A 25434-nucleotide genomic window follows, 5' to 3' on the forward strand; every position below is an offset into this window, starting at 1 on the left:
ATAGCCTGTCAAAGAAGATCATACGCCAAGGATATTTCTGGCCAACCATTAAAACAGATTCTTTCGAGTATGTGAAAAGGTGCGACAAATGCCAGAGATTCGCAACGATACCCTGAGCTCCACCTTCCGAACTGACCATGTTGACATCCCCATGGCCTTTCGCAGTATGGGGCATCGACCTCATAGGCTCTCTCCCAACTGGAAAAGGTGGAGTGAAATATGCTGTAGTCGCCGTCGATTACTTCACGAAATGGACGGAGGCTGAACCATTGGCAACTATAACTTCGAAAAAGATCCTTGATTTCATGGTAAAGAACATCGTATGCCGATACGGAGTACCGAGAAAGATCGTATCCGATAACAGAACCCAGTTCGATTGCGACTTATTCACCAACTTTTGTGAAAAGAACGGCATAATAAAAAGTTTTTCATCAGTGGCTCACCCTCAAGCGAATGGTCAGGTCGAAGCCGTTAACAAGACTCTCAAGAGCTCTCTAAAGAAAAAGTTAGAGGAGGCAAAGGGACGATGGCCCGAGGAATTGCCTCAAGTCCTTTGGGGATATAGGACTACAGCTCGGACATCAACAGGACATACTCCGTTCTCTCTAGCGTACGGCTGCGAGGTAATGTTTCCCATCGAGGTCGAAATTCCGACGATCCGAACTCAGATTTACGATCAAAGTTCCAATCATACTCAGCTCGAAGAAACCCTAGACTTGATCGAAGAAAAAAGAGAAGAGGCTCAGCTGAGAAATGCTGCTTACCAGCAACGAACCACGAGATATTTCAATAAGAGGGTTCGAGATCGAAAGTTCGGAGTGGGAGACCTAATTTTGAGACGTGTATTCTTAGCAACCCGAGATCCAGCAGCTGGAGTGCTCGGGCCGAACTGGGAAGGACCATACCAGATAGAGTCAGTCATCCGACCTGGCGTATACAAACTTGCAAGATTAGATGGGAGCCTGATACCACGAGCATGGAATGGCGAACACCTTAGACCTTACTATCAATAGTGTAGGAAAAGTGTTGCCTGTAACCATGACTTTCTATCTGTACTAGTTTGTTTGTTTGTTTTTGAATTTCATCAAATAAAAGGTCTATTTTGTTCCATATGTAATTTCTTTTTATTTTTGCAATCTCTCTTAATTTAATAACCTATGGTCACACTCATAGGATATTAAGGGGGCATCATTGGTATATATACCGTCAGATTAAAAAATAAAAATATATATATTTATATGAAGTATTTGGAGATAACCAAGTACGCGAGCTTAGATAGTTCGGACATAACCGACTTATCAAAAAGATAAAAGTATTTGGAGATAACCAAGTACGCGAGCTTAGATAGTTCGGACATAACCGACTTATCAAAAAGATAAAAGTATTTGGAGATAACCAAGTACGCGAGCTTAGATAGTTCGGACATAACCGAACTACCAAAAACCTAAAACGTTTGGAGTTAACCAGATGTGCAAACTTAACAAGTCTGGAACAAACCAGCCAAAAAATTAATCGATGATAAGTAGGAACCTAAACCTATCTCGAGATAAGTCTAGATCGAGGCTGGAATATCTTAAAGAAAAATAGTTTCGAACTCTTAACCTCGGAACAAAAACTGAGGATGAGGAAAAGTGACTAAACAAAAAAAAAAGATATAACCAGATCATTCACATTACACACCATATAAGTACTTTTGAGTTCATAGTTAAAGTAATATCCGACCTTGATAAGTAACGAGGTCGGAAGCGGATAATTCGAATAAACTATGCATGAATGCGTCGAATTTCGAGCCTAAGTCCAAACTATGTTTGTATGGATAAATAAACATAACCGGTTCATCAATATAAAAATGTGCAAAATATTTCGAGCCAAGAAATGTAAAGCATGTAAAAGAATAGTTAGAGAAATTGTATCAGCCTCGTGGGCATAAATTAAAAATAATTACAAAATAGGGGGACGCAACCCCAATAAATAACTTCTCCGAGATCGGATTTAAGGAAGAGGAGTATCCTTGGCCTTCTCAGCATCAGTATCACCGGACCCTCCAGGACGAATAGCATGGCTATCCTGCTGAGCCGCCTCTCGAGCAGCTACACTTGCCTCAAGACGGGCATTCCACCGATCAACATATGTGGCTTCGAGAGGGCCCAGGAAGCTGGTATCGAGGTCGGCATTATCAGCCCAAAGCTTATACATGGCCTGGTCGACCGCTTTCTCCTTCTGCTCCTTATACTCGTCCAGGAGGCGGGCCTTCTCGCTCTCCATGAAGTCGAAGGTGACAGATTTCTCCTCTTCGAGCTTGGCATTGGCCTTCTCGAGCTCGGCATTCGACTTTTCCAGCTCCTCGAGACGGATCTTCATTTTTTCAAGTTCAGACTTCGAGTCTTTGAGCTCGTTAGCCATCTTAAGCTCAAGATCCTTCAATTTTTGGGCCAGGGACAAGCTCGTTTGCACCTCGTTGGTCAGCTTATAGTTGAGCTGTGCTGAAACGACAAGGGCGTGAAACACAAAGAATGAATCAAAATTGCGAATTGAGGCATAAATACTTAAAATAGAGTTGAGAAGGCTACCGCGGCAATGAGTTCGATACTCTTATCATAAAGAGTATTGCAGTCCGAGGCCTTACGCACGAGATCCCAGTGGTCGGCGCCGAAGCCAGAAAAGCTCTGGCCCACCCGAGAAAGGACGTCCGAGCTGAGTACTGCCCCTTCTGTCCCAGCGGCACCATCAAGTACGTACTCCTCAGTATGAGTTCGGGCCGTTGGCAGCTGAACCTTGGAGGTAGAAGGTTTCTTCGGGGGCCGAATAACTGTTAACTGGGTTTCGGTGGGAGGCAGCGAGATGGGTGCAGTCGAGCCTGACCCATCAACCTGGGCAGTCGGTTCCTTGGAGGTGTTTGCAGTGGTCTGGGCCGTGGGAGTCGTCTCGCGGCGTTTAGGTACCTTGGACGGTCGGTCGGACCTCTTTGGTATCCTCGGGTGTTTACTCCTCTGGGCGCCAACTCCCTCATCGCTAAAAAGCACAGCGTCGAGGTCGGGATTCATGGCACCTGCACAGTGACAATGGGTTAGACAATAATAATAAGTTTGAAAAGAGATGGAAACCAGGTAAAGAAAAAACCTAACTGGGACTCTCCCCCGAGCTCGAACTTGGGGACCAAGAAATTCCCCCGTCTTCAGAGGAAGAGGGGGGAGTGCCTTCCCTATAAGTAGGTGATAACCTCTAGAGGTCCCTATAGTCATTGGTCCCGTACTGCACAGCTATCCCATTCCACACCTCGTCCGTGGTATACATGGTATCGTATTTCCCAAGCCCACTGTCGAACCTATGGACACAGTCATCTACCCAACTCCATATGTAGAAGTGGTATCTATCCTGTGGGCACGAGACTAACCTATTGGGCCTGTGTTTTAGTAAAGTGGGGGACCACATTCGCGAAGTAGGAAGGGTTTTACCTCCATCTGAATCCGAGCTCGAGGCTTCGTCATTGGCCTCATTCCCCGATCGCGGACTCCTCAGGCGAACTGGGAGTGATGGTCTCCTTTCTCTCCTCGGAGGAAGGGCGCCTGTGGGCAGTGGCACCTCCTCCCAGTGTTCATATTTTTTACTGGACCAGTTAGAGGTTGACTGGCCCTCTCCCAACAACCCGCAAGCTCGGAGCTTGTCCTCATGTAATAGATATGAAAGAGATCTCCTGCCATAAGGGAGTCGGAGCAAGGCTTCTCGGTGCCCCTTCATTGCCTCATCGGGGGTGGGACGCTGGAAATTAGCTGAAAGGCGAGACACGTTTCAACTAAATATGGATTTAAGAACTAAAGTCTCGAGCTCAGGAATAAAAATAACGAGAATACTTACGAATCCGCCTGAACGAATAATGCCGAGATGGGGACAGACCATCTGTCCAGAAAAAGGCCCTTTTGAAATCAGGCAGGTGGTTGGGAAGATCCCCAAAAACCTTCGTCTCCTTGGGGTAGCTCGAGAGATAGTAAAAACCATCCCCTCCCCGAGCTCGAGAGGGGTTACTTTTTAAACAAAAGAGATATAAAATCTCTTGAGGTGAAGGTCCTTCCCACTCCAGCTCGTGGTACAAGGACCTCAGGACAGACAGCACCCTGTACGAATTGGTGTTGAGTTGGAACGGAGCCAACCCAACAAAGTCAATAAAGCCTTTGAAAAAAGACTTCAAGGGCAGCAATGCTCCTGCCCTCATATGTTCTTGGCTCCATGCTGCATATTTCACTGTGGCTTCGCGGCCGCCAGGGGCGAAGCAGCTCCGTTCTTGACCAGTCGGAGGTCGACACTTCAAGGTGCCTGACAAGCTAAGGCCATGGAAAGCCAGGATGTTAGAGATTTGACTGGTTGTGGTAACCGTGCTCCAGTAAAGCTCGGCCTCGAACATCTCTCTCCTCGGTTGAGAGGTGGAAGGTTCCCCCATTAATGAAAACTGGAGTTCCCCTGGGTGATACGCAACAGTGACTTTTAGCGCGGGGTCGAGGGGAATAGGCCTAGGTCTTGATTTAGGCTCCGGATAGATGGCCTCCCGAAGAACTCTTCTCTTCTTTTCAATGACCTCGTCTATCTGGCGGCGATAGTGGGCTCAAATGTCTTCTTGCTCGCGTGCGAGCTCGTATTCTCTTATCCGACGTTGGTTCCGGGCAAAGAGCGATTCCGGGCTCGGAGATTTCGGCTCGTAAGGGACTGCCAGCAATGACCCCCACCGTCTTTCCAGATTCTGTGACATCTAGCGAGAAAGAAAAAATGGTGAGGGCCATGCATGCAAGAGTCACGAGCTCGATGGAATGAGCTCGGAGATTTAGGAACGAGACTAAATACTAAGACCCTTATTGAAGAGTCAGGGGCGTGTATTCCACGAAAAAGAAAAGGAGTAGATAATTTTTTGAAAATCCTGAAATTCAAGGGAAAGAAGAGTGGCGGTTAGCCAGGAAAAACGTTTTTGGGTTTCGTGCGTTTGTCAAAGCCCATGTTTTTATCCGAAAACTTAGTGTACAAGAAACGCTGCCTAAGAGTTTCAAAACCCAGAAAATGGGAACCACACTCAAACGTCAAAACTGGGTATAAACAAGAGACGAACATCCAGAATGAAAATCTAGAAAGCATAAAAGCCTATCGGTTCAAAACCTCCTATCGTATCATGCTAAGAACATAAACTAGCACACATAGCAAGAACATTTTAAATGGAGAACAAAAATGGCATACTTACACAGTAATGGTGATTGCAGAGAGATCGTCGATTGAAGAAGAGGTTGCAGGAAAGAACTCACTGACTCGAACAGACCAGGATTCCTTTGTTTCTTTGGACGAGAGAACATGCACGGAACAGGAACTTTGCAAAGAGGTCTCTGGACTTGTTTCTCTTTTCTTGCTTATGGCGAATGAAGATAAAAGTGAAGAAGATGAAGAGTGGGGTCTTGTATATATAGGTGGGGAAAAGGAATTAATCAGGAGCGTCGAATGAAATCCTCACTAGATCGAACGGATGGGGATCAATGACAAGAAGGCGCCGAAAAGTTGTCAGATGGACGATCGTGGGCGTGTTTCCAAGGTACTCAAGTACCTAAAGTGAGCAATACCCGGCTGACGCGTGTCCATTTTCAAGAGTGTGACGGTACAGTTCTCAAAGAAAGTAGTTCAAAAGTTTCCTTCTCTTAGGATTCGAACAAATACTTTTGAGGGGGCAAGATGTTATACCCAGAATTCGAGCCATGGTAAATGTGACCTCGAAAGTTGGATTCGCAACAAATGGTCTCGTAAGGATCGGGGTATGCTCCAGGATTGTATATCGAGCCTGCAAAGTACGATATATGATCTCGAGTGTGGTGACCTCGAAACGATCTCGATCTCGAAAGGTAGCTCCGAGAACACGCTCATCTTTGGGGACGACTTCGGATCGGGGGTCTCGAGCTCGATGTACGTACGATCTCGAAATGCACGTGATCTCGGGAGATGTCATTGGCTCGCAGTATTACGTGAGATCTGGGATGCTAAAGCCTTAGAGATAAGCTATAACCACCTTGAATATCTACAAGTGTTATAAACATGAGATGTAATCTTCATTTATTAATGTAAATCCCCAAGAATCATGGGATATTATTTAGCCAGTTATGTGTTTCCTGGTCTTCAGGGACGTTTCCTTTTTTATCTGATTATAGGCATTTAAAGCCATTTATTTTATTCACAAAAGAGTAACTACCCAAAATATGGGATGGTATTCTGCATCCTTCTCTATAAATAGAGAAGCCATGCACCATTGTAATGGACCGAATTTCTGATCCTTGAGAGAAAACTCTGAAGAATTCATTCTTAAGAATTTTCAGAGATAATCTTGAGATTAATAACAGAGACTTGTGGACTAGGCAGATTTAACTGCTGAACCACGTAAAAATAGCGTGTTTGATTTGTTTTATTTCATTTAGCCATTATCATTAATTGTTTACGTGCTCTTCTTTCACTGTTTGACGAAAAACGGCGTCAACACAACACAAGATATTTTACAAAATAGTTAAGATATTGATTTTAAAATTTAAAATTGGTTAAATTTTGAAAAATATCTTTTTTTCCGGCCAATTAATAAAATATTTTTTTATAAATGGGATTTATATTAACTTTGGTTAATTGTTGATAAATTCTATTTAAATTAAATAAATATTTTTTTTCAAATGAACCTAAAACGAAGTTGATTGTTGATAAATGAAATTTAAATTAACTATTGTTTATTGTTGATAAATTTCATTTAAATTGACTTATTTTTTTAAAAATTTAATTAATTTGAAATTTTTTTAATAAATTCTATATAATTAATTGTGGTATTTTTGCAAATAAAATAAATTGTGGTATTTTTGCATAAATTCATAGAATTGCTCATATAGTAACATGATTAGGCCCATCCAATTATAACATGTATGTTTGCACTATATGTGGTATTTTTGCAATTGAGCTTAGATGCATATAGTGGCCCATATGTTTGTTAGATATATGGATTTTTCCAAATAAAATATTCATAAAATTATATGTTTTATTTGGGCCCATTAGAAAATGTAAAGTTTAAATTCCTCTCTTGTGGATGATTCCACTTGTGAAGGCCCATTTGCTTTGCATGACTATAGTGGGCCTAATCAATTAATAACAATTAATAAAACGAAGGTTTAAATTCCTGTCTTTTGGACCTTGTATGGAAGATAGGGGGCCTTTGTATATACTGGATCCAGCCCTCCTCCATACAAGCCCAATTGTTAAGGCCCATTTACCTGAGTTGGACTTAATTGTATAGGTTCATTATATTAGTTAAACCTAAATATTGATTAGCAAAAAATTAATTCTAAATTAATTGAATTTGTTTCAATGTGACACTTTAGAATTAATAGGAAATTATAGGACTTTGGTTTTAAAAAATTTAATCTGTTTAATTTTTTTTGAGAAAACCATAGTTATTAAATTTCTAAAAATAAATAATAAAAATACTATTTTTAATTTTATAATGAGCTTATTTTAAGAATTTTATTCGATCTCCACCGTTGGTTTAACATAGTCAATAGCTTAATGGGGCCTCGAGACGCTTTGATTCATCCCCCTATGGAAGGTGTTCATTAGTTATTTCGACAAGGTTAGATTTCGAAAGATAGATAATTATAGGTCAAATTCTACTAGACTCACCCCTACGGTGACTACTAGGACTAAATCTATGATTATTGAAACCATGGGTCTAGCTCATAAAATAAGAGATTTTGTTTTCTTATTTTGATCGAATAGTAGGTTGTTAATAGTGGTGTCCATTATTAAATGAGTTTACAACTCTATTTAACTAGTGATAGTTTTTACTCTCTCCAACCGGGACAAGGATATCATAAAAAAGTTAAAAACCTAAAGAAATAAAGATACGATTGTTTTTGGTATTTTTTCTCATATCTTACATATTTTCGGTATATGTTGTGCTATTTCTTGAAATTTGTGTGAATAGAAGTTTTATTGAGAAAATGTGATTGATTTCTATTTTATTGGTAATTTGTACTTTTAAGTTATTGCTGTGTCTACTCCCATCCTTTCTCAACTTTCAATGGAGAAACTCACTGGAGAAAACTTCCTTAAATGGAAGCAAAACATCAACATTGTGTTGATTGGTGACAACTCCAAGTTCTTCATGACTGGGGAATCCACGGAAGTTCTAGCTGAAGGAGCTACCAAGTCTGTGAGGGACATGTATGAGCATTGGCAGGCGGCTATCAACAAGGCGCGGTACTACATGTTGACTAGTATGGTCGACACTCTCAAGACAAAGATGGAGAATGTCGAGACAGCCTACGAAATCATGGATCAGCTCCAAGACATGTTTCGTGCCAAGTCAGCGCAGACTCGTTTTGAGGCCCCCAAGAAATATGCCAATGCTCGAATGGCACCTTCTCAACATGTTCGTGATCACCTGATCAAGATGACAAACTAATTTCAGGAAGCTGAACTACACAGAGCCATAATAGATGAGGAAACTCAAGTTGGCTTAATCCTCAATAGTCTTTCTCAAGCTTTCCTTCCATTCACCACCAACTATGTGTTGAATGAACTCAACTATGGTTTGACGCAGCTCATGAATGAGCTTTAAACTTTTGAGTCTATCATGGGTGGACCTAGTAAGGGATGAAAAAAGAAGACAACTACTACTACTGCTGCCGATCCAGCTAAGGCGGAAGCAAACCAAGCTTCGTCTTCGAAAGTTGGAAACAAGAGGAAAGGTGGACAAAACAACAACCCCAAGCTTGCAAAGGCTGCAAAGGTGAGTGCACAAATGCCTAAGGGGAAAAACAAGAAAGCTAAAGGTAAATGTTTTCACTGCAAAGAGAAGGGGCATTGGAAACAAGATTGCCCCAAGTTTCTAGCAGATAAAAACAAAGGTAATGATTATAGTTCATTTATCTTGGAAACATGTGATTTAGAGAATGATAACTCTGTTTGGGTTATTGATTCTGGATCTACTAACCATGTTTGTAACTCTTTACAGCTTCTTGAATCGTGGGAGGAAGTGAACGAAGGCGGCTTAAAGCTTAGAGTTGGGAAGGGAGCGTTCGTTGCGGTCCAAGCTAGAGAAAGAGCTCATCTGAAGTTTAGAAATAAATTTTTTATTTTAAATGATGTATTTTTTATTCTGGATTTTAGTAGAAATTTAATTTCAATTTCCATGTTGCAATTAGAATGATTTGTTATGACTTTCACAAGTTCTAATATATCTATTTCTTTCAATGGATCAGAATTGTGTATTGCATGTTTGGAAAACGGGCTTTATATTCTGCGACCTAACGAACCCCTCGCTCTTAATAATGATTTATTCAAAGTAGCTGAACCTAGGACCAATAAACGTCAAAAGACCGATAACAATAATATGATGTATTTATGGCGCTTGTGACTAGGTCACATTAATTGGCTATGATAGGATTCAAAGACTTACAAAGAATGGACCTTTGAGGGAACTCACCTTAGGTGAATTACCTGTCTGTGAATCTTGTCTAGAAGGCAAACTGGCCAAGCGTCCATTCTCTGGAAAGGGTGATAGGGCCAAAGAACCACTTGGTCTTGCGCATTCAGATGCTTGTGGACCTTTGAATGTACAAGCTAGGGGTGGTTTTGAGTATTTTGTCACTTTCATTGACGATTACTCTAGATACTCATGTCTTTACCTAATGCGTAGGAAATCAGAAACATTTTCAAAGTTTCAGGAATTCCTAGCAATGGCTCAGAACCAATTAGGTAAAACGTTAAAGATCTTGCGATCTGACAAGGGTGGATAATATTTGGATATCCAGTTCCAAGATCATTTAACTGAACTTTGGATATTATCACAACTTACTGCCCCAGGTACTCCGCAACAAAATGGTGTAGCGGAACGCCAGAACAGAACTTTATTGGAAATGGTTAGATGCATGCTTAGTTACTCAACTCTACCAACTTCATTTTGGGGACATGCAATTGAAACCGCAAACGGCATTCTCAATGTTGTGCCATCTAAATCAATCCCAAAAACACCTTTAGAACGCTGGAATGGTCGTGAACCTAGTTTACGCCATTATAGAATCTGGGGGTGTCTCGCTCACATCCTAAGGAAAAAGGAGGGAAAGCTAGAACCGCGAACTGAAGTTTGCATGTTTGTTGGCTATCCTAAAGGTACTCGGGGTGGAATTTTCTATAGTCATTCAGAAAAGAAAGTGTTTACTTTTACAAATGCTACTTTTCTAGAAAATGACTATGTCCAGAACTTTAAACCTCACAGCAAAGTTGTTTTAGAGGAGATGGTTAAAGAATTGACTCCAACCAATGTTCCATCGTCATCAATGCGAGTTGATGATGAAATTCCCACTCTTCATGTCCAACCAACGCAAGTCGATTTAAATGAATAAAGTACCACTATTCCTGAGCAAACAGTCACAGAGCCTCATCGTAGTGGGAGGGTTTCTAGGAACCCAGTTCGCTATGGTTTGGATGGTGAAACCAATATGGTTGTTGGTAACACTAGTGATGATGATCCATTTTCTTTCAGACAGGCAATGGCTAGCCCAAAAAAGGAACTATGGCTCAAAGCCATGAAACAGGAAATGGAGTCCATGTACTCAAATTCCGTCTGAGATCTTGTTGAAGCATCTAGTGACTTTAGAGACATTGGGTGCAAGTGGATCTATAAGAAGAAACGAGGTGTTGATGGAAATATCGAGACTTATAAAGCTCGATTAGTGGAAAAGGGTTATACCTAAAGAGAAGGTGTGGACTATGAGGAAACTTTTAGTCCGGTAGCCATGCTCAAGTACATTCGCATCCTCTTATCCATAGCAGCCGCTCTCGACTATGAGATCTGGCAAATGGACGCCAAGACAACTTTTCTTAATGGAAAGCTTGACAAAGTCATTTATATGGATCAGCCTGAAGGATTTAAAGTAGCTGGACAAGAAGGAAAAGTTTGCAAGTTTAATAGGTCCATCTATGGACTTAAGCAAGCTTCTCATTCCTGGAATCTTAGGTTTATGAAATAATCAAGACCTATAGCTTTGAACAAAATATTGATGAGCCCTATGTTTACCAACTGAAGGAAAATCAAATAGTGGTATTCCTGGTTCTTTATGTAGATGATATCTTACTCATTGGAAACAATGTTAAGAAATTATCAGATGTGAAGAATTGGTTGAGCACTTAATTCCTGATGAAGGATTTTGGTGAAGCGAGTTATGTTCTAGGTATCCAGATCATCGAGGATAGAAAGAATAGACTCTTAGCACTATCTCAAGCAGCTTACATAAATAAAGTGCTTGAACGTTTATCAATGAAAAATTCCAAGAAAGGGCGTCTACCGTCCCGCCATGGAATTCATCTTTCAAAGAAGCAGTCTCCCCAGACTCCTGAAGAGGAAGATGCAATGAGAAAAGTTCCTTACGCATCTGCAGTTGGAAGTCTGATGTATGCCATGTTGTGTACTAGACCAGATATCTGCTATGCAGTGGGAGTAGTGAGCAGGTATCAGTCAAACCTAGGACTGGAACATTGGATAGTAGTTAAGCATATCTTGAAGTATTTAAGACGGACTAGGGATTATATGTTAGTCTACAAGGGTGGTGTTCTGAACCTTGTAGGCTACACTGATTCAGATTTTCAGACTGGTGTCGATGACAGGAAGTCTACTTCTGGAATGGTGTTTACTCTTGGGGGTGGAGCTGTGATTTAGAAAAGCGTAAAACAGTCTGCAATCTCAGATTCCACCATGGGGGCTAAGTACATAGCCGCATCAGAAGCAGCTAAGGAAATAGTCTGGCTAAAGAAGTTCTATTTGGATCTTGGTGTTATTCCAGAAATGGATAAACCCCTTGTGTTGTTTTGTGACAATACAGGAGCGATAACTAACTCGAAAGAACCTCGAATTCACAAGAGGAGTAAGCATATAGAAAGGAAGTATCGCATTATTTGATAATATGTGGCCAGGGGAGATGTGAAGGTTATGAAGATTGCAAATGAAGACAAGCTTACAGATCCGTTTACAAAGACACTACCAAAAGCTACATTTGATAAGCATATCAAGGAAATGGGATTAGTAGAATTAAGGCATTGGTTTCAATTAGTTCAAGTGGGAATTTGTTGGGGTTTTATGTCCTAATTAAAACCCAAATTCTTTGTAATCTCATTTTATTATCAATAAAAGAATATAAATCATTTTTTGACTTGGTTAATCACTTTGCTCACATGTGTTTATTTTCATGATTATTTGTTTAATATAAACTTCTATTAAATCCCAAGCATATAGCTAATCTTATTTATAGTAACGTAATCACAGTGGAATATAAATATGATTATATGTTCAAAATAATTTAGTCCTAAGATTAGTCAGTGCACCGGATTTACACTGACTTGCCAATCTACGATATGATCTACTTACACATTACAGTGTTATGTTCTTTCTAGAACATTAGCAAAGTAGATAAGATCGGATGTATTTGTTACACCGGACAGGACCAATATTGACAGTTGATAAGATAATTAAACATACATTTATTATCTATTTTATTCATATCATATAGTTGACCATAGGTCAATTCAATCTCAATTCTAAGTGGTTAGTATTCTAACTGATTGTATTATTTGAGTTCTTTGACTTGTTTGTTACCAGCTTACCCTACGAACTAGCCCATAGTTACATCTTGGGAACTCAGTAGTATAATTGAGTGGGAGTGTTAATCATAGATATGAACATCTATAGCTTTTGATGAAGAAGTGCAATGATGGTTTCCTTTTAGTTAGGTTCAAGGTGTTAAATGATAGAGATCTCATTTCAGTAATTAAATTAGTTTACCGAAATATCATTTACAAGGAACTAAGTGTTTTAAGGATAAAATACAATGAGGGGTAAAACGGTATTTTAGTCCTATCTCAATGTAGACTATCTATAGAGGATTGAGTGACAATTGTGCTTGTAAGGATGGATAATTAATAGTGTATCTATATTTGTTATAGAGCGTTCTATGAATTCAAGAGTGCAATTCCGAGTCTATAGTGGAGTCACGAGGAATTGATAAGTTAGTAAATTTATTTGATAGATTTATGATAACTTATTGGAGCTTGATTTCATAGGCCCATTGTCCCCATTGTACCTTGGATAAAATCATCTAGATAGTCTCAATTAATTGATTTAACTATCAATTAGAATTATCAAAGTTGACCAGGTCAATTTTGGATAGTTTCATAGAGTTATGTAATTTTGAGAAGAAAAGAGAAATTATGACAGATTTATTAAATAAGATAAATTGGTTTCTAAATTAATAAATAAGTTTAAATCAAGGTTCAAATTATAAATAATTAATTTGATAAAGGATTTAAATAATTATTTAATTAATTAAATCAATAGAAAATAATACATGCCTTGATTTTAAGTCAAAGTGGCTTATAATCAAATGGAAAATTTCACAGGCCTAAAGCCCATGATAATTTCGACCTAGGACTTTAAAATGGCTATTATTTTATTGTTTTTTAATAAAATTAAATGGCCTAATTGAGTCTATAAAATGAATGCTTAGAGAGAAGACACAAGTTCAGATTTCTAAGACGACAGACACTGATTTTCTGATAGTTTTAGATTCTCTCTAAACACAAGTCCTTTTCTAAGCCTCTTTGCTATTATCTCTTCTTCTCTCTTCACATGTGTTGAGAATTGCCCACACTAGTCTAGGTGATTCTAAGAATACATTGGAAGGCTATGAAGAAATTAGAAGAACGGTTCAGTTTCTTGATAATACTCTGCGACAGAAAGGATACAAGAGTTAGAGAAACTGAAGGAAGGACTCTTTAATTCCGCTGCGTATAATGTAAGTATTCTGTTCATTGTTTCTCTTTGAATTCAATTTTAGAAACATATTTTAGGCTATTTCGTATTAATTTGTTTAATATTAGATATACATGAAAATAAATAAAGATCTTGTATAAGTTTTACTAACAGTTCCAACTGTCTAGGGCACTAGTAAGTGTAAGATTAGTGCACCATTAGTAGTTCCGACTGTCTAGGGCACTAGTAAGAGTGAGATTAGTACACAATACTCATTCTGAGTGTCTAGAGCACTAGTAAGTGTGAGAATAGTACACCATTAACCATTCTGAGTGTCTAGGGTTCTAGTAATTGTGACATTAGTACACCATTACACGTTCTAGGTCATTATGTCACTAGTAAGTTTAAGATTAGTACACCATTACTCGTTCCTAGTGGCTAGGGCACTAGTAAGTGTGAGATTAGCACATCATTACACGTTCTAGGTAACTATGTCACTAGTAAGTGTAAGATTAGTACACCATTATTAATTTTGAGTATCTAGGGCACTAGTAAGTGTGGGTTTAGTACACCATCACCTGTTCCGAGTGTCTAGCGCACTTGTCGATGTGAGATTAGTACACCTTTAGTCATTCCGAGTGTCTAGGGAACTAATAAGAGTGAGATCAATACACCATTACTCGTTTCGAGTGTCTAGGGCACCAGTAAGTGTGAGATTATTACACCATCAGTCGTTCTGAGTGTCTACGGCACTAGTATATGTGAGATTAGTACACCATTAGTTGTTCCGAGTGTCCTGGGCACTAGTAAGAGTGAGATTAGTACACCATTACTTGTGTCAACTATCTAGGGCACTAGTAAGTTTGAGATTAGTACACCATTAGTCGTTCTGAGTGTCTAGGGCACTAGTAAGAGTGAGATTAGTACACCATTACTTGTTCCAAGTGTCTAGGGAACTAGTAAGTGTGAGATTAGTACACCATTACACGTTCTAGGTCACTATGGCACTATTAAGTTTAACATTAGTACACCATTACTCGTTCTGAGTGTGTAGGGCACTAGTTAGTGTGAGATTAGCACATCATTACACGTTCTACGTCACTATGTCACTAGCAAGAGTGAGATTAGTACACAATTACCATTCCGAGTGTCTAGGGCACAAATAAGTGTGGGATTAGTACACCATTAGTCGTTCCGAGTGTCTAGGGCACTAGTAAGTGTGAGATTAGTACACCTTTAGTCATTCCGCGTGTCTAGGGAACTAGTAAGAGTGAGATCAGTACACCATTACTCGTTTCGAGTGTCTAGGGCACCAGTAAGTGTGAGATTATTACACAATTAGTCGTTCTGAGTGTCTACGGCACTAGTAACTGAGATTAGTACATCATTAGTTGTTCCGAGTGTCCTGGGCACTAGTAAAAGTGAGATTAGTATACCATTACTCGTGTCAACTATCTAGGGCACTAGTAAGTGTCAGATTAGTACACCATTAGTCGTTCTGAGTGTCTACGACACTAGTAAGAGTGATATTAGTACACCATTACTTGTTCCAAGTGTCTAGGGAACTAGTAATTATGAGATTAGTACACCATTACACGTTCTAGGTCACTATGGAACTATTAAGTTTAACATTAGTACACCATTACTCGTTCTGAGTGTGTAGGGCACTAATAAGTGTGAGATTAGCACATCATTAAACGTTCTACGTCACTATGTCACTAGTAAGAGTGAGATTAGTACACAATTACTCATTCTGAGTGTCTAGGGCACAAAAAAGTGTGGGATTAGTACACCATTAGTCGTTCCGAGTGTCTAGGGCACTAGTAAGTGTGAGATTAGTACATCAATAGTCGTTCTGAGTGTCTAGGGCACAAATAAGTGTGAGATTAGTACACCATTAGTCATTCTGAGTGTCTAGGACACTAGTAAGTGTGAGATTATCACATTATTACTAGTTAGTGTGTAGTTAGTATATCATTTGTCTGCAAAATGGGGATATAAAAATTGACCTTTTGTAGAAAAACATTTTTCATGGTTAAGGGTTCTTGAAAATGTCGAAAACACTTGGAAATCAATATTTCCCTATTTCTCCACAATTGGAATCAATGGCAATGTGGAGAATGTAGCGAAGCGTTATCGTAGGTTGTGCCAACAAAAAAAGTACAAAATGGTACTTCACAGTGTACTTTCTGTAGAGAAAGTTTTTGTAAAATAATTACTCTATCTATAATGTTTACATGTCAAAACTATTTTAAAGTGTGACGGGAAGTAAATGGGGATTGAAGTATGTGAATTCATTTATTTATATTAAAAAAATTCTCATTACCAAAATCTTTAAGATAAAAAAAATGGATATATCTCTACTTTTCTTGAAGTTTGGTTGATTTTCCTATTTATTTTCGTACGATTGCACGTTGACCGAGGATGACATGACAAACAATGCAGAATAAGATACTTGTTAGTGTACTATTTTTAGAGAAGTCACCAAAGTATTACGCAAAGTCATTGAAATACAAGAAAAGAAAGTGGATTTTATGGCTAAAAATTCGGAGAAAGCATCTGCTGCACTTTCGGGTGGAGGTAGTACTTCTACCTAATACTTTTTGGTTGAGGTTAAGAACAGGATGTTCTAATTTCATAAGCAGTTCGTGTTGAACTTCATTTTTTTTTTATTTTAATGCAGTTGTTTAAGTAGATTAAGGTTAATCTTCTTTAGTTCTTTTTTTAATGATATTTTACGTTGTATTTTTCTCTTACAACATTATACTTTAGTTCACCGTTACTCGTTCATAAATGCATATTCGATCCCAATTTTTAATATATTTTCAATTTTATATTTACCTTAGTACAATTAAAAAAAACCAATGTCCTCAAATAAGTGGATTTCAGGAATCTTATTGATTTAAGGAAAAATTATACCTGACACTGTAAATTTCAAAACAAATTGAAAAATAAGGAATTTTGCAAAAATTACAAAAATAGGGATAACAATTTTTTACGGTTCTATAATCGACTGTTGCAATTTTCTATTTAGTCTGTAAATGTTATTTACAAAATTGTAACATATGGTTACAAACTTGTAAATTTTAATTACAAATTTGCAAACTTTGTTTACAAAAAAAAAAAAAAAAAACTTTGTATTTATGATTATGCCACTACGTATTTTTGTATTTTTTTACAGATTCCATATTTGTAGTATTTTAAAAAAAAAAAAAAATCCTTTGGTATTTTTGTGAATTTCCCTTGATTTAATTTCTATGTCCTCATCTATTATACTATATATCATTCTATCACATACTAATTAAATTAAATAATATATGTCAAATCAATTAATAAACGTTAATGAGTTTATCAGAGTGGTAGTTCCAATTTTTCTTATAAATGGACATGGTCTTCTCCCAGGATGTTTATTGACAAACATATCAGATGCTAAAGTAAAAAAAAAAATTTTTACAGTTTTTCAAATGTCGTACTATCCATTCATCAGAGAGTTAAAACCACAGACTTTTGGGGTCATTTGAGATACTTGCCTAGCAATGACCAGTGATTTGGTCATCACGCTGGGAAAAAACTGTACTTGTCGAAGTACTTACAAACACAACTAAACATCCAAAAGAAACTACTTGACGTACTCGAGATGAAGGTGAAGTCATTAGGAGATGACATTACTTATCTTAAAAAAAAATTCAAAAAGCACGGGGAAGCTTTACAAATTCTGGTCACTTAGTTATTAGGTTTTGTTTAACGTTTAGAAATCCACGGAAAAATCATGTGTTCTTAATGTATTTTCAAATGTACTTGTGGGTTGATTTACCGAAAAACTGTCTAAATGCACTATATGTATGTTCTTCTTTACCTTTTTATATTTTTTGTACACTTGTTTTGGGTATTATAGTACATTGTTATTATTTGTTATTTAAGTCATTACCACAAACTTCAAATTGAATTTATAATTAAAGAACTAGTATACACGCCGAACATTTTTTTAAGAAACAAATCATTTTTAAAAAATCTAATGTTTAATTTCACTAGGATATCACCCAAATAATCTCAAGGAAACTATAATTAAACCCAATTTAAGAAATGGCTAGGGTACCATTACACGTTTAGTCAAGTATTGTACAATCTAGTTCGATCTTCACGAATTATCTTAAATGTGGATTTGATATTTACTTTTCAAAAAATCACACAGGCATTTTTCACTTTTATTGTCTTTACTACAACAATGTCAGAATTACTTAATGTTTTTTTAATAACTATTGGAAAATTTTCTTGAACATCTTATGTCGAACGTCATGTCAATATCAGAATTTTCATATCTATGAAAGATATGTCCTTTTTTTTTACAAGATATGACATTATTTAAATATTATTTTGTTGAAAAAATTAATGTTTAATTTAATATATTTTTACGAAACTTCTCTTATAACATTGTACTGAGAGTGTGTTCAAACGCACAACATGTATGCTTTCCTGTACTTTTATGGGAAACATACAATCTTATCAAGATCAATGAAGACATATCTATGGAAGATATTTGCCATTATTACAAGATATGGTATTAATTAAATATGTTTTTAATAAATAAATCATTGTTTATTTTAATATATCTTTAAAAAAAATACTGTCATGTCATGCCATGAACTGAGAGCTTCTTAAAGCGCACCACAATTTTATTTTCCTGTACCTTTATGGGAACTATCATGCATCATGTCATGATCCATGTATCCATGTCTATAGAATATATTTTAAATTATTACACGGTATGGTATTTTTTTAAAGAGGTTTTAACTTTGCAAAATATATTTTAATTAAAATTAAATTTAGAACAAGTAGCATGCCTTAAAAAGTAAACCCTACTTTTTCTCACTATATATAAGGGGACACTATTGCGTTGTTTTTTTACCCTAAACCTCGTTGCTGAGTTACTTATTCAGATAACCAAAACATTTTCTCCATTTAAATAGGGATCCAAATAGCCCTTTTAATCCTTTTAAGGGCAGTCCTACCCGCTCTCCTCCTCCTTCTCTAGGGAGGAACACTCCGTCAAGGCCTTCGCCTTGTCCTAGACTACGTACGCCTGCCTTGAATTGATGTACTAACTGCATGAGACTTGAATCCATTCTACAAAAATATATGCACTTACTTCGTGAGACAAACAATTTAAGGTCCCAGGTAATAGAGGAAACCCTCCAACTAGCTGACTTCTTGTACCATTGTGCTCGATTTCTACAAGATGCAAGCAAGGCAACAAGAAATGTTGAGGAGCACATCAATGAGATTTTGGAGTTGGTCGAGGTTGACTTACCTCAATACCCATCAGAGGGGAAACAACCAAAGAAAGGGAAAGATCCTATGAGTATGATAGAATTAGATTAGCACCAGTTTAGCTCCTTTACTTGTCTCCCCATGTTTGTTGTTTTTCATTGTCATGGTTAGCATTAGTTGTACAATGATGTGGTTGAATAGTTCAAGTTTTTTTGGGTCTCCGTTTTTACTATGCGTTAGTTAGCTCTTACTATGTTCCATTTAAACCTTGTTCTATTATTCTAGTTTTTTTAGAAGTTCTTGTAAACTCTTAAAACTCTTATGATATAGAAGTTACTTTGGGGAGCTTATTTTACAATCAAACATGAAGTATTGCGCATTTTTGAAATCACACACTAATAGTGGAATAAAATAAGAATAACTAGTGAAACCATGGTAATAAACAAGAAATTTTAAAGGTCTTATGCCTGACCTCTACATAGAAATAAGAACATAAATAAAGTAGAAGATACTAGAAAACATAATGAACAACATAATACATTAGACTAAATTAACTAGTACATTAACTAGTTCTTTGGAGTTAAACCACTGGCAGACTTCACCCTTCCACTTCCTCTTCCTTTGCTTCTTCTACTTTGGGTTTGGCTCCCTTTTTCTCGACCACCGTGCACTTACCCTCTCCTTCATCTCCCTTTGCCACTTCCATCTTAGGTTCGTCCTTACTTTGATGTGGAACATACTCATGTACTTCAGAGCATTCACATAGATATTACGCCATTTTCCTTAGCAGGTTCATCATCATTAGAATCCCACATGCAAGGAAAGTCGTTAACACATGTGAGTGCTCTGACTTCCTCCCTAGTGAAACAACAAACGAATTGGGCATGAAGACATGATGCAGAAATGACTTCCACAAATGATTCATAACGAAGGATCTTAATTGCAGGATCTAACCCTGGGTTTTGATTGATTGCAACTTCATAACTCCCATATATACCTTAATTTGGTCTATTGAAAACCACCAAAAAACTATGATTACTCATTTCAACGTTTGGGAAGTGAAGAATAACAAGTATTAAGAACAATATGCTAAATAGAAAATAATGAGACACTATCTCACAAAGACTTTATACTAAGCTTGTACCTCTGCTAGTAGTACATACGATAACCCTAATTTCGTATTTCTAGTTCGCTGACTTTTTAACTTAAAAAAGAAACAGATTTGTACAGTTTCACTAACCAGATGATAAATAAACAAATAGAAGTCATTTTCTAAATAAAACGTACTATTATACACATGTCAAAGTACTATGACTTTCGCATTTTCATTCCAAGGTTGGAAAATGACAATATTTTCAAATAATGCTATGTATGAACTAGCAGTATGAGTGAATATAAATGACAAGCCCGTTCAAACTGGCCTATTTTAATTTATTGAAAACACATTAGCTAGATATATTAAATATATTAATTATTTATGTCAGTTTCATTTAGTGTACGTACTACAGCTCACGTCTCCATGCATTCTAATAATTTATTAGAATAGCCAAAGTTGGCAAGAGCTTTAAATTTCCACTTAATCTTGTCAACTAACATATTCACTCTATATAAAGTAGAAAATCGTTAAGAGATGCCTATCTAAAAACACTAAGAACAAATTACAAAGGATAGTATGAAGGCAAGTCAATCCAACAACTATGACAAAGGGATTCCAAACACAGTACTTGGAGCAAGTGAAGAACAATTACAGGCAAGATTTTGAGCCTATTTTTAGCTACGTGTTATTGCAATTACAACATTCTCAAACTCTAGTGATATTTTCTTCATTATTACATATAGTTTAATTTATTTCCACACAAAGCTAGAGAACCAAGAATGAACTATAAACTACAAAAATAATTTAGAATACTACTATGCTACTCCTCAATACTATTTACTTTTTTTCATGAACTATACCCAGCACCTTTGCCTAATTTTTTCAGATCCATGCCCAAAAACTATGTTTCTTATGACCTCATGCTAGTGGGCCTTATCCAATATTGTACCCCATGACCCAAATAAAAAAATGGTATTTCCATCACATTTTCCTACACAATATCTAGTTTTCTTCACATTATGGGTTAGGGTTAGGGTTTCTAAGGTTTAAAATTAATATTTTATGAAAACTAAAGTGTGATTTTCAAAATTCTCATCACAGATTATGGAAGACACAACAAGTATGTCCGATCAAGAGTGGCAGAACATAGCTGTACAACTAAACATAACTAAGCCTATCAATGAGATCGAAAGATCTGATGTTGTAGGAAATGTGCTTGACTTAGTAGAAAACTGGAAAGAGTTTTATGAAATCTACGCCAAATGGACAGGTTTTAGCATAAGAAAGGATGATGTCAAATGTGTGGAAAGGGAAATAGCAACACATAGATGGGTTTGTTCCAATGAGGGTTATCGAAGAGAAAGCTCCTTAGAAAGGCCACGGAAAAAAGATCACAGCCTATCATCAGAACAGGTTGCCAAGTTGCATTGCATGTGGGTAGGTAGAAGGGCAAGGGCAACTGGTTATGTAAAGAGTTCAGTACAGTACACAACCATGAAACTGCATCAGGATGTGAACTCCAGTTCTTGAGATCCAACCACGTAGTTTCTAATGGCTTGGTGGCTCAGGTGAGGTCTATGAATAAGGTGGGTACTAAAACAGCTAATATAATGGCTCATCAAAGTGGTGAGTTTCACAGATTTCCTTGCCAACTTTGAGATATCTACAATAGAGCAGCTAGTGAAAAATGTGAAGAGAAGATTGAAATGGACTCTGAAGGGGCGTTAGGTTTTCTCGATTGCCTCTCTAAGAAGGATCCTAATTTCCTTGTGGTATATCAGGTTTATTAGGACACTCGTCTTGCCAACTTATTCATGGTTGATAGAACCTCATGCATGGATTATGTTGCCTTTGGAGATGTATTGGGGTTCGACACCACATACATGACCAACGAATACAATAAACCTCTCACCGTTATTCTTGGTGTCAACCACCATTTCCAAACCTGCACTTTTGGGTTTGTTCTTCTACTTCACGAGAAGCAAGTCACTTACTCATAATTTTCCTAGAATGACATAGAAAAAAGAAACTGGGAGTGGTGATGACTGACCAAGACCCGACCAAGAAACAAGCAATTGATGAACACATGCCTGAGGCCAGACGCCCACTATGCGCATGGCATCTCAATACAAATGCTTCCAAAAAAGTTAAAGATCCACTATTCCCTGAACAATTTAAGGATCTCATGTACAACTACTACACCAATGAAGAGTTCGAAACAAAGTGGGTTCAGCTAACAAATAATGAACGGTGCCAATAAACATATGCCACCAAGGAAATGTGGGCAAAAAGTTTTATTAGGGGCACTTTTGTCACAAGAATGAGAACTACACAACGTTGTGAACCCATAAATTCAGCACTCAAAAAATTCCTGGAGAAAAATTACTCCTTACGTGAATTTGTTACCTATAACGCCCTGGATAACCAAGACTGTTACACTGTGTATTTGAAATAGTGCAAGACTTGCTAATCAAGTCATTTGAATAGAAATGTGATCCTAAAGTCAATCATCAGGTTAAGGTTAAAAGATTTTTTAACATAAACGGTTAATTTTCATTAAAACGGATGTTTAATACATGGGATCCCAAAAACAAGGTATAAGTGATAATTTACAACTCTCAAAAGTTTTATACAACCAAAATCCATTCTAATGGCAAAATACAAATTTTAAGGCTCTGTCCCTGTACTTTCCCTCGACCGTGGCGAACGAGCAGCTGACAATGTACACCTCGCCCCCAGAGCTCTCCAACTCATGGCCGGTCCAGCTTCCCTTTACCCTTACCTACACCATGTAGCACCCGTGAGCCAAGGCTCAACAAAAAACCAAAAGAAAATAGGATACACATGTAGCAATATTGGTATTCAATCAAGCTTAACTCATTCAATTCAACCATAAAATAGAGTACAAATATTCAACTAATCAATGATAAACACATAATCTCACGTTCATAAATATTTAGGGTTGGCACACTTAGGTGGAGCCCCCTGTTGATCTTGCTGACCCCAGCTAGCTTAGGCCGAGTTGTGTTCAGTACACTAACGTTAACCCCGACTCTCTTAGGTCATTCATTCTCGTACATCACATCAATCTTACAAACACACAGTACAAGCATTCAATAATTGGGAACCTCAGTCCCTTTCACAACCACACAGGGGTGCAATTTTCTTACCTCGAATCCCGAGCGGAGGATACAGAACGGTCCCGAGGATGATCCTCAGTCTTGAGCATTAACGATAAACCAAGTCACAGTATCAATGGGTAATCATCAATTCTAAATCCAAATAAATACTTAGAAAACAATAGTTATCCTCTGGGACCTCGATTTCTACTAAACCATGTAGTAGAAATTGTCCCGAGCGTAGGTTTGAATTCCTGAACCTCCCTGAGCCTTAAACCCCTATTTCCCTTAATTCCCCATTTAGGGTCGCGACTTTCCCTTAAGGGTCGCAACCCGCCCCTTGGACAGAGGCTCAATCCTCACTGATGGGGGATATGGGTTGGGACTTGCCCTTCTCCTAGTCGCGGCACCCCTAATGAACAGAGGCTCCCAGCCTCAAAAATTCATGCACGCCACGGCTACTGAAGAATAGGGTCGCGACCCGAGCCCCTAAACCCAAAAAAACCAAATTTTCCTCACGGTTTTTCCGTTCAACCCCAAACACATTCCCAGACCCAAACCAAGCCTAGCAACGAGTCTAGGACCCTTAGTCAAGCATCTTAAGCATAATATATCCTAGAAATCTCTACTGAAACCACCAAACCAGCCATCAACAAGTCACCACTAAAGGAACTAAACCAATGGATCATAACACCTGAATTCTTAACAGAAATCAAATAGAATTCTTACCTCAATGGCAGCTAAACCCTCAGCTTCAAACCTTCAATTCCTGAGCTTAAATTCCCAAGTTTTCCAGCTAAAGTTCAGCAAAATTCTCAGCTTGATCTCCTTCTATTTCTTCAAGTTCCCTTGGGTTTTCTAGAGAAAGTGAGAGTGAGAACGTGAATGAGAGAGAAAGGGTGAGTGTGAGAAGTTTTCCTAGAGTTTCTAATTACTTCCTACACCTCTGAGTATATCTCTTAACCCCTAAAAAGACCTTTTTGCCCTTAAGTTAATTCAACCTTGTAATGATTTCTAAGGGTAAAATAGTATTTTCCCAAATTCCCGCTAACACCTCAAGTGTTCCTAATGTTAACCAATTAACTCCGTCACGTCTAATTAATTACCAAATATTTAATCATTACTCAATAAATCCCAAAACATTCCCTAAATTCCCAAAAATACCCCTAGGCTTCCCCCGAGTCGAGTATTAAACCCCGCTGTGACTATTTTGCTAATGTGCTCACTAGGACCGTCTCGAGCCATATACTTAAAATATATCCACATAATAATGTGGTCTCAACCATTTATCACATACAATCATATTTATGCCCTCAACGAGCAAAAATTACAAATATGCCCTTATGAACAGTAAAGGGCCCACACGCATATTCAATAATCATAAACATGCATATTATATACTCACATAATCACATTAATTATGCATGCCACAAAGTCATGCATTTAACCAATTAAACACATATATAAACCAATTATGCCCTCATGACAAGCTAATCAAGGTGCTAAACCCTATTAGCAATTTTGGGTCATTACAATTATCCCGTCCTACTGAGAATTTCGTCCTCGATATTTACGTGAATAACTCAGGATACTGATCCCGCATGGCTGACTCAAGCTCCCAGGTCGCTTCCTCGACCTAGCTATTCCTCCATAACACTTTGACTAGAGGAATCATCTTGTTTCGTAGAACCTTGTCTTTCTTGTCTAAGACCTGAACCGGTCGCTCCTCATACGAAAAATCTGTTTGCAACACCAAATCCTCATACTTCAACACATGAGTCGTATATGAGACGTACTTTCGAAGCATAGAAATATGGAATACGTCATGAACTCCCGATAATGACGGTGGCAGTGCCAACCTCTAAGCCACTAGCCCGATCCTCTCTAGGATCTCAAAAGGTCCTATGAATCTAGGGCTCAACTTGCCATTCTTCCAAAACCTCCTCACTCATTGTAGTGGTGACACTCATAGAAACACGTGGTCTCCCACCTTGAACTCCACATCCCTATGCATAGGATCAGCGTAGCTTTTCTGTCTGCCCTATGAAGCGAGCATTCGAGCTCGGATCTTCTCAATACCTTCATTAGTCTTCTAAACCAACTCCGTCCTAAATACTTCCTCTCACCCATCTCATCCCAATGAATGGGAAATCTAC

Source organism: Humulus lupulus, chromosome 1 (assembly GCF_963169125.1).
Source record: "Humulus lupulus chromosome 1, drHumLupu1.1, whole genome shotgun sequence".
Taxonomy (NCBI): domain Eukaryota; kingdom Viridiplantae; phylum Streptophyta; class Magnoliopsida; order Rosales; family Cannabaceae; genus Humulus; species Humulus lupulus.